General features: G+C 40.6%; 1 protein-coding gene across 3 annotated transcripts in view; it reads left to right on the top strand.

The window, feature by feature from the left end:
• The window catches only part of POU2F1 (POU class 2 homeobox 1), a 196,256-nt gene that overhangs the window by 123,235 nt on the left and 56,007 nt on the right, over positions 1-17,014 (top strand). The gene's annotated exons all lie outside the window — the stretch shown is intronic.

The following is a 17,014-nucleotide window of genomic DNA, read 5'->3' as shown; positions in this document are numbered from 1 at the left end:
ACAGGCAAAGTTCTTCTACAACATAAAAAGGGCGGACAGAGAAAGAGAAGCCCTGCCCTCTAGTAGGGTGGCCGCGGGCTGCACGTCGCTGTAAAGTAAATTAAAAACTCAGTCATGTAAGCTACCTTCTTGTGCTCAGTAGCCACATGTCATTAGTGGCTACTATCCACTGTGGTAGTAAAACGTTTCCATCATCACATAAACTTCCTTTGGACAGTGCTTTCAGCAGACTACGAAGGAGCAACTGCAGAGATCAGCAGTGAACTGGACGGCAGAGCTCATGGAGTTAGTGTTCACTGTGATGACGTCTTGCAAAGAGGTAGAGACATGTAGGAATCTTAAAACGCCATCTTTGGATTTGACAGTTAGTAGTTACTAGGGACTTTTAAAGAAATTTATTTTATTGAAGTATAGTTGATTTACAATGTTGTGTTAATTTCTGCTATACAGCAAAGTGATTCAGTTATATATATATATATATATATATTCTTTTTCATTATGGTTTATTACAAGATATTGAATATAGTTCCCTGTGCTATACAGTATGTACCTTGTTTATTTATTCATATACTAGGGACTTAAAGGTTTTAAGTAAGTGATACAAGGAAAGAAATTGCTATGGATAGAGTTGGGCAGGGGAAGGATAAATGTAGGCAACTTTTTTAATAGAAGCTCTATAAGAAGGTGTGTGATTAAGAGCTTAGGCCCTGGAATCAGACCATCTGGATTCAGATCCTGGTTTTTTTTCAGTTATGTTACTTTGGGCACATTATTTCCTTCTGTGCCAGTTTTTTTTAGCTATAATATGGAGATAATAATAAGCCATTGCATAAAATTGATGTTGAAAGCAAGTAGATGTATAATTCAGTAAGGGCTCAGTAACTAGTGTTTATTATGAGTATGAGCGTGATGATGATGTGATATTAAATAAAAGGAAGGAATGGACAGAAGAGGAGTTCAAGTCCACTTATCTGCTAAGAGAGAACCAGTAGGAGGGGAGTGGTAAAGTACCTAAGGAGAAGGTGGGTGTTGGTTTTCAGAGCACTGATAAATGAAGTAGCTTAGATAGAAGCCCTCTCCTCCTCCACCATCACATTTTTCTTTTTTTTAAATGTTGGAGAAATGGGAATGTGAAGAAGTTAAAGATAAGTTATAGATAATGGATATAGATGATAAGTTTTTAGGTAGAAGGGAAGGTAAGAAAGCACTCTAGATAGGATTAGGAACAGAGATAATTAGGAATATCCTTGTGATATTGGGGAAAATGAAACCAGGGAATAGAATGCAGTAAGAAGTCTGGGAGTAGTATTTATTCATCCAGATAAATAAACAATATAAAAAGGATTGGTAGCAAAGAGTCATAATTCAAGCTGGGAACCCTGACATCAGATAAAACCAGGATAACAAGTTTTACTGCAGCTTTTCAGGGACGTTTTGTGTTTCCCAACGAAGCAGGAAACTGCCACCATTACCTGGCTCACTAAAGGGTGAATAAGGAGCCTGTGACTAGATGATGAGACAGGAGAGAGATGGAACAGACAAATGTTTGCAGATTTTTGTAAACAAAAGTGTTGCTATGATACTGTAATTGTAGAATAAGGGCTTTTTGGTTTTCTTGGTCTTCAGAGTATTCCTGTTACGTGATATTTGCAGAAGACTTGATCTCAGTAGCTCACAAGTCATTTTTCTACAATTAAGAAGAAAGCTAAAAAAAATTTATTTTAATAGAAACTTTCATCCTGATAGAGTTAATTCAACAAACGTCAACCATTTATAGAAATCTTATCATGCGTCACTGATGTGCAATTATCTACATAAAAACAACCAAAAAAAGTAAAACATGAATATACAATAGCAGTGAAAATTGTTCAGTTCAGTTCACTCACTCAGTCGTGTCCAACTCTTTGCAACCCCATGAATCACAGCACACCAGGCCTCCCTGTCCATCACCAACACCCAGAGTCTATTCAAACGCATGTCCCTTGAGTCGGTGATGCCATCCAACTATCTCCTCCTCTTTTGCCCCTTGTCCTCCCACCCTCAATTTTTCCCAGTATCAGGGTCTTTTCAAATGAGTCTGCTCTTCGCATCAGGTGGCCAAAGTATTGGAGTTTCAGCTTCAGCATCAGTCCTTCCAATGAACACCCAGGACTGATCTCCTTTAGGATGGACTGGTTGGATCTCCTTGCAGTCCAAGGGACTCTCAAGAGTCTTCTCCAACACCACAGTTCAAGAAGCATCAGTTCTTCAGTGCTCAGCTTTCTTTATAGTCCAACTCTCACATCCATACATGACTACTGGAAAAACCATAGCCTTGACTAGACGGACCTTTGTTGGCAAAGTAATGTCTCTGCTTTTTAATATGCTGTCTAGGTTGGTCATGACTTTCCTTCCGAGTAAGCATCTTTTAATTTCATGGTTGCAGTCACCATCGGCAGTGATTTTGGAGCCAAGAAAAATAAAGTCAGCCACTGTTTCCACTGTTCCCCCATCTCTTTGACATGAAGTGATGGGACTGGATGCCATGATCTTAGTTTTCTGAATGTTGAGCTTTAAGCCAACTTTTTCACTCTCCTCTTTCACTTTCATCAAGAGGCTCTTTAGTTCTTCTTCACTTTCTGCCATAAGGGTGGTGTCATCTGCGTATCTGAGGTTATTGATGTTTCTCCCAGCAATCCTGATTCCAGCTTGTGTTTCATCCAGCCCTGTATTTCACATGATGTACTCTTCATATAAGTTAAATAAGCAGGGTGACAATATACAGCCTTGATGTACTCCTTTTCCTATTTGGAACCAGTCTGTTGTTCCATGTCCAGTTCTAACTGTTGCTTCCTGACCTGCATACAGATTTCTCAAGAGGCAGGTCAGGTGGTCTGGTATTCCCATCTCTTTCAGAATTTTCCAGTTTGTTGTGATCCACACAGTCAAAGGCTTTGGCATAGTCAATAAAGCAGAAATAGATGTTTTTCTGGAACTCTCTTGCTTTTTCTATGATCCAGTGGATGTTGGCAATTTGATCTCTGGTTCCTCTGCCTTTTCTAAAACTAGCTTGAACATCTGGAAGTTCACGGTTCACATATTGCTGAAGCCTGGCTTGGAGAATTTTGAGCATTACTTTACTAGTGTGTGAGATGAGTGCAATTTTGTGGTAGTTTGAGCATTCTTTGGCATTGCCTTTCTTTGGGATTGGAATGAAAACTGACCTTTTCCAGTCCTGTGGCTGCTGCTGAATTTTCCAAATTTGCTGGCATATTGAGTGCAGCACTTTTATAGCATCATCTTTTGGGATTTGAAATAGCTCAACTGGAATTCCATCACCTCCACTAGCTTTGTTCATAGTGATGCTTCCTAAGGCCCACTTGACTTTGCATTTCAGGATGTCTGGCTCTAGGCGAGTGACCACACCATCGTGATTATCTGGGTCATGAAGATCTTTTTTGTATAGTTCTTCTATGTATTCTTGCCACCTCTTCTTAATATCTTCTGCTTCTGTTAGGTCCATACCATTTCTGTCCTTTATTGAGCCCATCTTTGCATGAAATGTTCCTTGGTATCTCTAATTTTCTTGAAGAGCTCTCTAGTCTTTCCCATTCTATTGTTTTCCTGTATTTCTTTGCATTGATCGCTGAGGAAGGCTTTCTTGTCTCTCCTTGCTATTCTTTGGAACTCTGCATTCAAATGGGAATATCTTTCCTTTTCTCCTTTGCTTTTTGCTTCTCTTCTTTTCACAGCTTCTCTATTTGTAAGGCCTCCTCAGACAACCATTTTGCCTTTTTGCATTTCTTTTTCTTGGGGGTGGTCTTGATCCCTGTCTCCTATACAATGTTGTGAACCTCTGTCCATAGTTCATCAGGCACTCTATCAGATCTAGTCCCTTAAATCTATTTCTCACTTCCACTGTATAATTGTAAGGGATTTGATTTAGGTTATACCTGAATGGTCTAGTGGTTTTCCCTACTTTCTTCAGTTTAAGTCTGAATTTGGCAATAAGGAGTTCATGATCTGAGCCACAGTCAGCTCCCGGTCTTGTTTTTGTTGACTATATAGAGCTTCTCCATGTTTGGCTGCAATGTAATGTAGAATGTAATCTAATCTGATTTTGAATTTTTAGCGGATGTGTTATAATCATCCATTCCGTGGATAAACTATAGCATCAGTTCTGATTATGCATCTTGTTTTGTAGTAACATAGAATGTTTTTATAGCCATAAGTGATGCTCTTTCTGGATTTCCATTATCCAGACACACACAGAGACACACAGACACACAGAGACACACACACACAGAGACACACAGACACACACACACACACACACACACACACACACACAGACACACACACACACACACACACACACACACACACACACACACACACACACACACACACACACACACACACACACACACACACACACACACACACACACACACACACACACACACACACACACACACACACACACACACACACAGAGACACACAGACACACACACACACAGACACACACACACACACACACACACACACACACACACACACACACACACACACACACACACACACACACACAAGATTAAAATATAGTAGATATTATCCAGAATATAGCTGCTTAGTGATGAAAAATTGCTTTCGCAAACCCCATGTTCCAGAATTTCTCATTCAAAAAATTTTTATTTATTTTTGTACATACACTAGTTCCACTAGAGGTTAACTCTCTTGTTACTTGCCTTGTAGCAGCATGTCAAGTGGCCAGTTAGATAGGTGAGATTGGCTGCTATAGCCAGGGAAACTCACAGGGCAGTAAGATTTCCACTGTCTGTTTTGTTCTACAGCTGCGAATTCATCTTTGGTTTTGTTTAATTGAGGTGAAGTGCGTATTACATAAAATTAACCATTAAAAGCAAACAATTCTGTGACATTTAGTACATTTACAGTGTTGTTGCAGCTCCCGCTTTTATCTAGTTGTAACATTACCCCAAAAGGAAACCATTAAATGGTTGCTCTCCTTTTTCCCTCCCCCCAGCTCCTGGCAGTCTGTGATCTGTCTGTGCTGGTTGAACCCTTCTGGAGATTTCATTTAAATGGAATCGTACCGCGGGTGACTTTCTGTGTCACTTCTTCACTTAGCATAATGTTTCTGAGGTTCACCTGTGTTGTAGCATGTATCAGAACTTCATTCTTCTTGTGCCCGAATAATACGCCATTGTGTGACTGACTATAACATAGTTTGTTTTTCCAGTCATCTGTTAATGGACATTTGGGTTGTTACTACTTTTTAGTTATTGTGAATAGTGCTGCTATGAACATTCCTGTCCGAGGACTTGAGTATCTGTTTTCAGTCCTTTGGGGTATATACCTACAGTGGAATTGATGGATCATGTAGTTAACCTTTTTGAAGACCCACTAAACTCTTCCACAGCAGCTCAATCATTTTCCATTTCCACAATCAGGGCCAAGGATCCCATTTTTTCTACATCCTTGTTACACTTGTTATTTTCCCTTTTTTTCCCTCCTGTTAGAGCCTGCTAATGGGTTGAATAATATACATTTAAAGTAACCTCTCTGTATTCATTTTTCCAAGGAAATAGTGTTAGAAACCAAATCTTTACTTCTTTTTTCTTTAACAGTATCTTTGGGCAACTCCCTCTGTATTGCAGTTAGAATGACTTATGATATGAACAATGGGTTGTAATAAAGTATGTTTACATCTGAACCATTTGATTTTTTTCTTTACTCACCTTGGTGGTTCAGCCCTCACTCTGTAACCCTAGACCCTATTTAAAATCTCCTCTCTCCCTCTTTGCCACACTAGAACTCTTAAAGCGCTTTGTACCTTTCTTACCGCAAATACCATAGTCTGCCATGCTTTGCTTGAGGGCAGTGGCAGTTTTTCTTATTTATTTACTACCTCTCAGACCTGTGCATTTAGAAGAAAAATCTGAGATCACTGAGATTAGAAAAAAGAACTTTTTTTAAACTTTTTTTTAAGTATCATGGTTTCCTTTAGATATAACTAGATCCTGAAGAGATAATTAAAATGTAAGTTTTAATTTTGAGGCCTCGAATGGTTGATCTGTTTGGAAAACATTAATATTACCTCTTAAATAAGGATTACATGTCTTCACTTAAAAGCTCAGTTGTAGTCTTTAATGACCTGTGTGGGAATAGGATCTAAGAAGGAGTGGACATACATGCGTATGCATGACTGATGCACTCTTCTGTACAGTGCAGGCTAACACAATGTTGTAAGTCACCTGTACGCCAATAAAGTTAACTCAAAAGTAAAGATAAAGAAAAGGCACTTGTATTTTTAAATTGCTTTAATCATTATGGACTCAATATGTATGGGATTCATATATACAAACTACTATACGTAAAACAGGGGTTCCCAGGTGGCACTAGTGGTACAGAACCTGCCTGCAAAGGCAGGAGACATAGAAGATGTGGGCTCCATCCCTGGGTCAGGAAGATTCCCTGGAGGAAGGCATGACAACCCACTCCAGTATTTTTGCCTGGAGAATCCCACGGACAGAGGAACCTTGTGGGCTACAATCCATGGGGTTGCAAGAGAGTTGGACATGACTTAGCGACTAAAACAACAAAAAAAGGACATAGATATCTATTGTCATTCACGCAGAAATGACAACAGGATTAGGGTAATGAAAAGACTGTTCTCCCTCTACCAAAAGATAATAAAAGCACTTCTGGACAGAATTTTAAAAAGCAGAAGTCAATTTTTTTTTAAGAGACAAATCACATTGGAGTAAATAGAAGGTATAAATTATTGGTTTTGTGTTTGGAAGGTTGGAAACATAAAGGAAGGTAGCATGTGATCTGGGCACTTAAAGGCATTGAAAAGCGTGAAAACTGTGCAGATCTCATAAGTGTGAACTATATTCATCAGGAGAGGAAACTTTTCCTGTTTGGTTCTTGACTACTGCCTATGAAGAAACAACTTCCTGGGAGATGACAGCTTGCCAATTCTTAGTGAAAGTCGCTCAGTCATGTCTGACTCTTTGCAACCCCATACAGTCCTGAAATTCTCTAGGCCAGAACACTGGAGTGTGTAGCCTTTCCCTTCGAACCCAGGTCTCCCGCATTGCAGGCGGATCTTTACCAGCTGAGCCCCCGGGGAAGCCAAGAATTCTTAACTTCACCTGACTTTCAGCTAGGCCTCCGCTGTAACTGGTGTCCTTGGATTCACCTCTAGTGCACCTGCTTTTTTCTTTGCCTCTTGCTGTCTGGATGTGTCCCCAAAAGTTTACTGCAACTCTGGTCATTGTTGATGTTTTTCTTTTACTGTTTTAATATAAAAGTGGTAATTGTAAAAACCTGTATGTAAACATATATGTGTGCTTTAAGCACTCATGTGTCTACTGCTCTGGTCACAAAACAGTTATCATGTTCCAGAAGGCCACTGTAGATCCATTCTGATCATGTGCTTCTACCAAAGAGGTAACCATCAACCTGAATTTGGTGTTAACGGTCACATTGCTTTTCTTTCCATATTTTTCCAACTATGTATGAGTTGAATCATACTATATATATATATAGAGAGAGTATATATATATATAGAATATATATATTCTCTGTCTGGTTTCTTTTGCTGAACATTATGTTTTGGGGATTCATCCAGGTTTGTACGTATGTCTCTAATTCACTTTCACTGGATATGTAATCCCAGTGTATGAATGCATCACAATTTTTCTATCCATTCAGTTATTGATGACGTTTCCATTATTTTTAGGCTTTTGCTATTACACACAGCACTGCTATAGTTTTGTAATCTCTTGATACATATGTGTGAAAGTCTAGAGTATTAATAGTGTAACTGAACTTGTTACAGTGTTACTCAGTACTGTGGCCACAGCTAAAGTGGTAGTACTAATACTGCTACCGACAACAGATGAGAATTTTAGTCTTGCCAAAACTCGCTGTTAACCAACTTTGTAATTTTAGCCAATCTAATGGGTCTAAAATGCTCTCTCATTGGGACTTTATTGTATTTCCCTAGTTTCTAAGGAAGTTGAATATCTTTTCTTGTGTTTGTGGGCCATTATGTTTCCTCTTTTGTGAAATTCTTAATTTGTTTTGCCGGTCTTATTCTTCTATTGGGCTTTTAAAGTTGATTCATAGGAGTTTTTTGTGTGTTCTGAATACTAATCCTTTTTTATTTATATGTTTGTAATTATTTTCTTCTTTTCATTAATTATACATAATCTTTTGATGAATGATGCTTGTAATTTTAAAGTAGTATGTATGTATGTGGTTAGTCACTCAGTTGTGTCCGACTCTACGTGAACCCAGGGACTGTAGCCCAGCAGGCTTCTCTGTCCATGGGGATTCTCCAGGCAAGAATACTGGAGTGGGTTACCATGCCCTCCTCCAAGGGATCTTCCCAACCCGGGTCTCGAACCCAGGTCTTCCACATTGCAGGTGGATTCTTTACCATCTGAGCTATCAGGGAAGTCCAAGAATACTGGAATAAGTAGCCTATCCCTTCAGAGGATCTTCATGACCCAGGAATCAAATGGGACTGTCCTGCATTACAGATGGATTCTTTATCAACTGACCTACCAAGGAAGCCCAGGTCACTTGTGTGTAACAAAGGCAATTTTTAAAAGATTTTGTGTGCTGCATCTTATTAAATTTCTTATTCTGATTATTCACTTCTGTTCAGTCGCTCAGTCCTGTCCAACCAACTCTTTGTGACCCCATGGACTGCAGCACGCCAGGCCTCCCTGTCCATCACCAACTCCCAGAGCTTGCTCAAACTCATGTCCATCGAGTCGGTGATGCCATCCAACCATCTCATCCTCTATCATCCCCTTCTCCTGCCTTCAATCTTTCCCAGCATCAAGGTCTTTTCCAAGGAGTCAGTTCTTCACAGCAGGTGGCCCAAGTTTGAGCTGCAACATCAGTCCTTCCAATGAATATTCAGAACTGATTTCCTTGAGGATTGACTGGTTGGATCTCCTTGCAGTCCAAGGGACTCTCAAGAATCTTCTCCAACACCACAGTTCAAAAGCATCCATTCTTTGGCACTCAGTTTTCTTTATGGTCCAACTCTCACATCCATACATGACTACTGGATAAACCATAGCTTTGACTAGACAGACCTTTGTTGGCAAAGTAATGTCTCTGCTTTTTAATATGCTGTCTAGGTTGGAGAAGGAAATGGAAACCCACTGCAGTACTCTTGCCTGGAACATCCCACGGACGGAGGAGCCTGGTGGGCTGCAGTCCATGGGGTCACGAAGAGTCGGACGTGACTAAGCAGCTTCACTCTCACTTTTCACTTTCATGCACTGGAAAAGGAAATGGCAACCCACTCCAGTGTTCTTGCCTCGAGAATCCCAGGGACGGGGGAGCCTGGTGGGCTGCCGTCTATGGACTCACAGAGAGTCGGACACAACTGAAGTGACTTAGCAGCAGCAGCAGTTAGGTTGGTCATAACTTTTCTTCCAAGGAGCAAGCGTCTTTTAATTTCATGGCTGCAGTCACCATTTGCAGTGATTTTGGAGCCCAAGAAAATAAAGTCTGTCACTGTTCCCATTGTTTCCCCATCTATTTGCCATGAAGTGATGGGACCGGATGCCACGATCTTAATTTTCTGAATGTTGAGTCTTAAGCCAGCTTCTTCACTTCTCTCTTTCACTTTCATCAAGAGGCTCTTTAGTTCTTCACTTTCTGCCAGAAGGGCGGTGATATCTGCATGTCTGAGGCTTTGACATTTCTCACGGCAATCTTGATTCCAGCTTGTGCTTCATACAGCCCTGTATTTCACGTGATGTACTCTGCATATAAGTTAAATAACCAGGGTGACAAAATGCAGGCTTGACATACTCCTTTCCCAATTTGGAACCATTCTGTTATTCCATGTCCGTTTCTAACTGTTGCTTCTTTACTTGCATACAGATTTTACAGGAGGCAGGTAAGGTGGTCTGGTGTTCCCATCTCTTGAAGAATTTTCCAGTTTGTTGTGATCCACACAGTCAAAGCTTTGGCATAGTCAATAAAGCAGTAGATGTTTTTCTGGAACTCTCTTGCTTTTTCAATGATCCAGCAGATGTTGGCAGTTTGATCTCTGATTCCTCTGCCTTTTCTAAATCCAGCTTGAACATCTGGAAGTTCACAGTTCACATACTGTTGAAACCTGGCTTGGAGAATTTTGAGCATTACTTTGCTAGTGTGTGAGATGAGTACAATTGTGTGGTAGTTGAGCATTTTTTGGCATTGCCCTTCTTTGGCAGTGCCCCTTTGCAGTGCCCTTGGGATTGGAATGAAAACTGACCTTTTCCAGTACTGTGGCCACTGCTGAGTTTTCCAAATTTGTTAGCATATTGAATGCAGCACTTTTACAGCATCATCTTTTAGGATTTGAAATAGCTCGACTGAAATTCCATCACCTCCACTAGCTTTGTTCGTAGTGATGCTTCCTAAGGCCCACTTGACTTCACATTCCAGGATGTCTGGCTCTAGGTGAGTGATCACACCATTGTGGTTATCTGGGTCATAAAGATCTTTTTTGTACAGTTCTTCTGTGTATTCTTGCCACCTCTTCTTAATATCTTCTGCTTCTGTTAGGTCCATACCATTTCTGTCCTTTATTGAGCCCATCTTTGCATGAAATGTTCCCTTAGTATCTCTAATTTTCTTGAAGAGATCTCTATTCTTTCCCATTCTGTTGTTTTCCTCTACTTCTTGCATTGATCACTGAGGAAGGCTTTCTTATCTCTCCTTGCTGTTCTTTGGAACTCTGCATTCAGATGGGTATATCTTTCCTTTTCTCCTTTTCCTTTTGCTTCTCTTCTTTTCTCAGCTATTTGTAAGGCCTCCTCAGACAACCATTTTGCCTTTTTGCATTTCTTTTTCTTGGGGATGGTCTTGATCCCTGCCTCTTGTACAATGTCATGAACCTCCGTCCATAGTTCTTCAGGCACTCTGTCTATCAGATCTAATCCCTTGAGTCTTTTTGTCACTTCCACTGAATCTTTTTGTACACTTTCACTGTAAGGGATTGATTTAGGTCATACCTGAATGATCTGGTGGTTTTCCCCACTTTCTTCAATTTAAGTCTGAATTTGGCAATAAGGAGTTCATGATCTGAGCCACAGTCAGCTCCCAGTCTTCTTTTTGCTGTTTAGAGCTTCTCCATCTTTTGTCTGCAAAGAATCTAATTAATCTGATTTTGGTATTGACCATCTGGTGATGTGCATGTGTAGAGTCTTCTCTTGTGTTGTTGTAAGAGTGTGTTTGCTATGACCAGTGCATTCTCTTGGCAAAACTGTTAGCCTTTGTCCTGCTTCATTTTGTACTCCAAGGCCAAATTTTCCTGTTACTCCAGGTATCTCTTGTCTTCCTAGTTTTGCATCCCAGTCCCCTCTGGTGCAAAGGAAATCTTTTTTTTAGTGTTAGTTCTAGAAGGTCTTGTAGGTCTTCATAGAACGTTCAACTTCAGCTTTTTCAGCATTACTGGTTGGGACATAGACTTGGATTACTATGATATTGAATGGTTTGCCTTGGAAATGAACAGAGATCATTGTGTCATTCTTGAGACTACCCCAAGTTCTGCATTTCTGACTCTTTTGTTGACTATGAGGGCTGCTCCATTTCTTCTAAGGGTTTCAGAATGCCCACAGCAGTAGATAAAATGGCCATGTAAATTAAATTTGCCCATTCCTGTCCATTTTGGTTCACCGATTCTTAAAATGCTGATGCTCCCTCTTGCCATCTCCTGTTTGACCACTTCCAATTTACCTTGATTCAGTTCAGTTCAGTTCAGTCGCTCAGTCGTGTCTGACTCTTTGCGACCCCATGAATTGCAGCACGCCAGGCCTCCCTGTCCATCACCAACTCCCGACTCTACCCAAACCCATGTCCATCACCAACTCCCTGAGTCTACCCAAACCCATGTCCATCGAGTCAGTGATGCCATCCAGCCATCTCATCCTCTGTCATCCCCTTCTCCTCCTGCCCCCAATCCTTCCCAGCATCAGGGTCTTTTCAAATGAGTCAGCTCTTCGCATCAGGTGGCCAAAGTATTGGAGTTTCAGCTTCAGCATCAGTCCTTCCAATGAACACCCAGGACTCATCTCCTTTAGGATGGACTGGTTGGATCTCCTTGCAGTCCAAGGGACTCTCAAGAGTCTTCTCCAACACCACAGTTCAAAAGCATCAATTCTTCGGCACTCAGCTTTCTTCACAGTCCAACTCTCACATCCATACATGACTGCTGGAAAAACCAACGTTGATTCATGGACCTAATATTCCAGGTTCCTATGCAGTATTGTCCTTTACAGCATCGGACTTTACCTCCATCAGCGGTCACACCCACAGCTTGCCATTGTTTTCCCTCTGGCTCCGCCTCTCCATTCCTCTGGAGCTATTTCTCCGCTCTTCTCCAGTGGCATACTGGGCGCCTACCGACCCGGGGAGCTCATCCTTCAGTGTCTTATCTGTTTGCCTTTTCATGCTGCTCATGGGGTTCTCAAGGTTAGAGTCCTGGTTTGCCATTCCCTTCTCCAGTGGACCACACTCTGTCGGAACTCTCCACCATGACCTGTCCGTCTTGGGTCCATCTTGGGTGATCCTACAAGGCATGGCTTGTAGTTTCATTGAGTTAGACAAGGCTGTGGCCCATGTGATCAGTTTGGCTAGTTTTCTGTGATTGTTGTTTTCATTCTGTTTGTCCTCTGATGGATAAGGATAAGAGGCCAATGGAAGCTTCCTGTTGGGAGAGGCTGACTGTGGGGGGTGCTAGGTCTCCTACTGACAGGCGGGGCCATGCTCAGTAAATCTTTAATCTCATTTTCTGTTGATGCGTAGGGCTGTGTTCCCTCCTTGTTATTTGACCTGAGACTAAAGTATGGTGGGGTTGATGAAGATCATGGGGACCTCCTTCAAAAATTCTTGTACAGGCACTGTTGTATTCAGTGCCCCTGACCCTGCAGCAGGCCACTGTCAACCCACGCCTCCTCCAGAGACTCCTGGACACTCACAGGCAAGTCTGGGTCAGTCTCTTGTGGGTCACTGCTCCTTTCTCCTGGGTCCTGGTGCACACAAAAGGTTTTGTTTGTGCCCTCCAAGAGTCTGTTTCCCCAGTCCTGTGTAAGTTCTGTAATCAAATCCCACTGGCCTCCAAAGTCAAATTCCCTGGGGGTTCTCAGTCCCTTTGCCAGATCCCCAGGTTGGGAAATCTGTTGTGGGTCCTAGAACTTTCTTAACAGTGCAAGAATTTCTTTGGTATAATTGTTCTGCAGTTTGTGGGTTGTCTGCTCGGCGGCTCTATGGTGGGGTTAATGGCGACCTCCTCCAAGAGGGCTTATGCCACAGGCTGTGTGACCCAGGTCTGCCGCACACAAAGCCCCTGCCTCTGCGGCAGCCCACTTCTAACTCATGCCTCCACAGGAGACACTCAAATACCCAAAGGCAGGTGTGGCTCAGTCTCTGTGGGGTCTTGGGTCCTGTGCTCAAAAGGTTTTGTTGAGCCCTCCAAGCATCTCTGGCAGGTATGGGGTTTGATTCTAAATCGCTATTTTGCCCCTCCTACCGTCTTGTTGGGGCTTCTCCTTTGCCCTTGGACATGGGGTATCATTTTTTGGTGGGATCCAACATTCTCCTGTCAATGGTTGTTCAGCAGCGAGTTGTAATTTTGGGAAGATGAGCGCACATCCTTCTACTCTGCCATCTCGTGTGTCCTTAGGAACATCTTGTTGGGCTTCCCTCATAGCTCAGTCAGTAAAGAATCTGCCTGCAATGCAGGAGACCCGGGTTCGATTCCTGGGTCGGGAAGATCCCCTGGAGAAGGAAATGGCAACCCACTCCAGTATTCTTGCCTGGAGAATCCCATGGACAGAGGAACCTGGCAGGCTACAGTCCATGGGGTCACGAGATCGGACATGACTTATCGACTAAAGAGAGAGAGAGAGATAAACATCTTGTATGTTACATTCCTTAGAATATTCTATGTCCATAATCAACTTATCTTGGAAGAAAGTTTGTTTTTTTCACCCCAGCTTACTGTTTTCTTTCCTTATTTTGCTGACTAAGCCTTCCAATAGCTAGCATCCTTATCTTGTTCTTAATCTTAAAGTGAGTGCATTCACTCTGTCAAGTTAGAGAAGCTTCTTCCTTTTCCTACATCTAGAATTTTTATCATAAGTGGATATTGACTTTTGTCTAAATGTTTTTCTCCGTCTTTTGAGGTGATTGTATGATTTTACCCCCTTACATTATTTGAATTTCTTTTAGCCCCAGACCAACCTTGCATTCCTGAAATAAGCCCATCTTAGTCACAATATTTTATTCTACTGGATTATTTTTGTTATTATTTAGGATATTTTCATATATTTATGATTTTTGTTTTTCATACTTTGTCAAGTTTTAGTATCAAGGTTATTCTGGCCTCATAAAATGAGTTATGGAGTATTTCCTTTTTTTTTAAACCACACTCTGATAATGTTGTATAGGATTGCAATTCTTTTTTCCTTGAATTTTTGAAAGCAAGCAGAATAAAATAATCTAGACTTTTCATTTCTTTTCAGGAGTATTTTTATCTACTAATTCACTTTCTTCAAATGCTGTGGACTCTTGGGTTTTTTTTTTTCTTTCTTTCTTGAGTCAGTCTTGATAAAGTTTCTAGAGAGTTATCTGTCTCTTAAGTTTTATTTTATCAGTTCACAATATCTTCTTATTAGTTTCTGTGACATTTTTTTATTTTGCTCATTTGGTTATCCTTAAATTATTTGCTTCTTTTATTTTATTTTACCAGAAGTTTGTTAGGTTATATGATTCTTTTGAAAGAACCAAGTTGATATTTCTGTTATGTGTTTTCCCCCATTTCATTAATTCTTGATCCATTTCTTTCTTCTTTCTCAGTACTTAATCCTTATATTTTCTGTACCGTTTGATCATAGTACCCCATCCTTGCAGCTTTCTCTTCTCTGGCTTCTGAGGATGTTAGTCTTGAGGGAGATTTTTCCTACTTTTTTAACTGCTTCCTCTGACTCTTTGTCTTTACATCTTCTAGTTAGATCCCCTCTTATCTTCAACCTTTTCTCTGTACACAGTCCCAGCCTATGATTGTGCAAAAACAATATGGACTCTTTAGAAACCATACTTTGAATCTGTGTGCTCTGTAGGAACCATACTTTGAATCTGTGGGCTCTGTAGGAACCATACTTTGAATCTGTGGGCTCTGTAGGAACCATACTTTGAGTCTTGAATTTTTATCTTTTCCTAGGCTGGTGATGGGGCAGTATGATACTGTCTTGGGTGCTGGGCAGCAGCGGGAGGGGAAACAACCGATACACTTATAACCATTCAGCACCTATGCATCCATGCTGTTTTTCACTTTCATTACATTATTTATTAAGTTACATGCTGCTGCTGCTGCTGCTAAGTCGCGTCAGTCGTGTCCGACTCTGTGTGACCCCATAGATGGCAGCCCACCAGGCTCCTCTGTCCCTGGGATTCTCTGGGCAAGAATACTAGAGTGTGTTGCTATTTCCTTCTCCATTAAGTTATATGAGATAGTCAATATTTTATTATGAAATAAGCTTTGTGTTAGATGATTTTACCCAACTGTAGGCTAATAAAAATGTTCTGAGCACATTTAAGTTAGGTCAGGCCAAGCTGTGACATTCTGTAGGTTAGGTGTATTAAATGCATTTTTGACTTAGGATATTTTCAATTTAGGAAGGGTTTTATCAGAATGTAACCCCATTGTTAATTAAGAAAGATCTATACATATATCCATTCTTAGTTAATTGACTTTTTACTTTACTAATTTCAACTGCCCTTTCTCGATGAGTGAGTTTATGCAGAATCAGGAACCTATTCCTTGTCTTAGCCCTTCCACCAACTAGCTCAGATATCGTGAGCAATTCACTTAAGATTCCTTAATCTCTGTTTCTTCACCAGTGAGATAAGGAGGTGTGAAGTTTACCTCAGTAAACTGTTCTAGTGATAACCTTACAAGTTCTTTAGCTCTGGCCTCTGTCATTCTAAATTCCCCAGGATGACTTGTCTTAGATGTTTTTTTTTTTTTTTTTTTTTTTTTTTTTTTTTTTTTTTTTTTTTTTTTTTTTTTTTCTTTTTTTTTTTTTTTTTTTTTAATTTTTATTAGTTGGAGGCTAATTACTTTACATCATTACAGTAGTTTTTGTTATACATTGATATGAATTAGCCATGGATTTAGGGTTTCTGAAGCTCAGTGCTGTGTCTTATGATAATCTGCATCTGTAATTCAGCCTTCTCCCCCAGCCTTAGTTTCCCTGATTGCTCCTTTGAGTGCTGCTGTTTTCTCAGGCACACACTTGGTTTTGGCTCCCAGCGTTCCTATTTTTCCATGCTGTCTTCATACTGAAGTCTGATTAGGGTATGCCTGTGTATATCTGTTCCCTTCTCCTTTCTTTAGCTCAGAATATGTTTTACGAGAATGATTTCTATGCAGTATCTACTTTAGTCTACCTCTCACATCCCAGTGGAGCCTCAGCACTTCAATTAAAAAAAAAAAAAATGTGTGCCTTTGCATCTTAGATCTCTGGTTGTCTGAGTTGTTATCTCAGTATTTTGATCATACCGTGCTTTGGATACCATAACTTTATGCCACCCCTCCTTACCCCCAAGAGGAAGAGCAGAGAACTAAATAGCATTATGCGTAGGCCACTGGAATAGGCTTTGTACACCAGAAATCAGTCAAATTTGTGTTGTATATTTCTTTGTGATTTACGAAAAGCTTGTTATTTTTATGAGAACTCAAGAATGGAACCAGTATGTGGAATTTTCATGGTCTCCTTGAGAGTGAAATATTTTTTTCTGAAAGACTTCAACTGGTGATGTGTTCATCTCTCTTTTTCAAAATCTTATCTTCTTTTGGCCTTGTTGATTTATTTAATGTATCTTGAGCTTGTTTCTCTAATGGTACACAGTCTTAGAATCTTGACATAAGTAGTGATTTCCTGCATCGAGATGGAGACAGCAGCCATTGACAAAAATGTGCAACTTTA

This window comes from Odocoileus virginianus, unplaced genomic scaffold (genome assembly GCF_023699985.2).
Source record: "Odocoileus virginianus isolate 20LAN1187 ecotype Illinois unplaced genomic scaffold, Ovbor_1.2 Unplaced_Scaffold_12, whole genome shotgun sequence".
Lineage (NCBI taxonomy): Eukaryota > Metazoa > Chordata > Mammalia > Artiodactyla > Cervidae > Odocoileus > Odocoileus virginianus.
The sequence above is the reverse complement of the archived record's forward strand: the minus strand, read 5'-3'. Positions and strand labels throughout refer to the sequence as shown.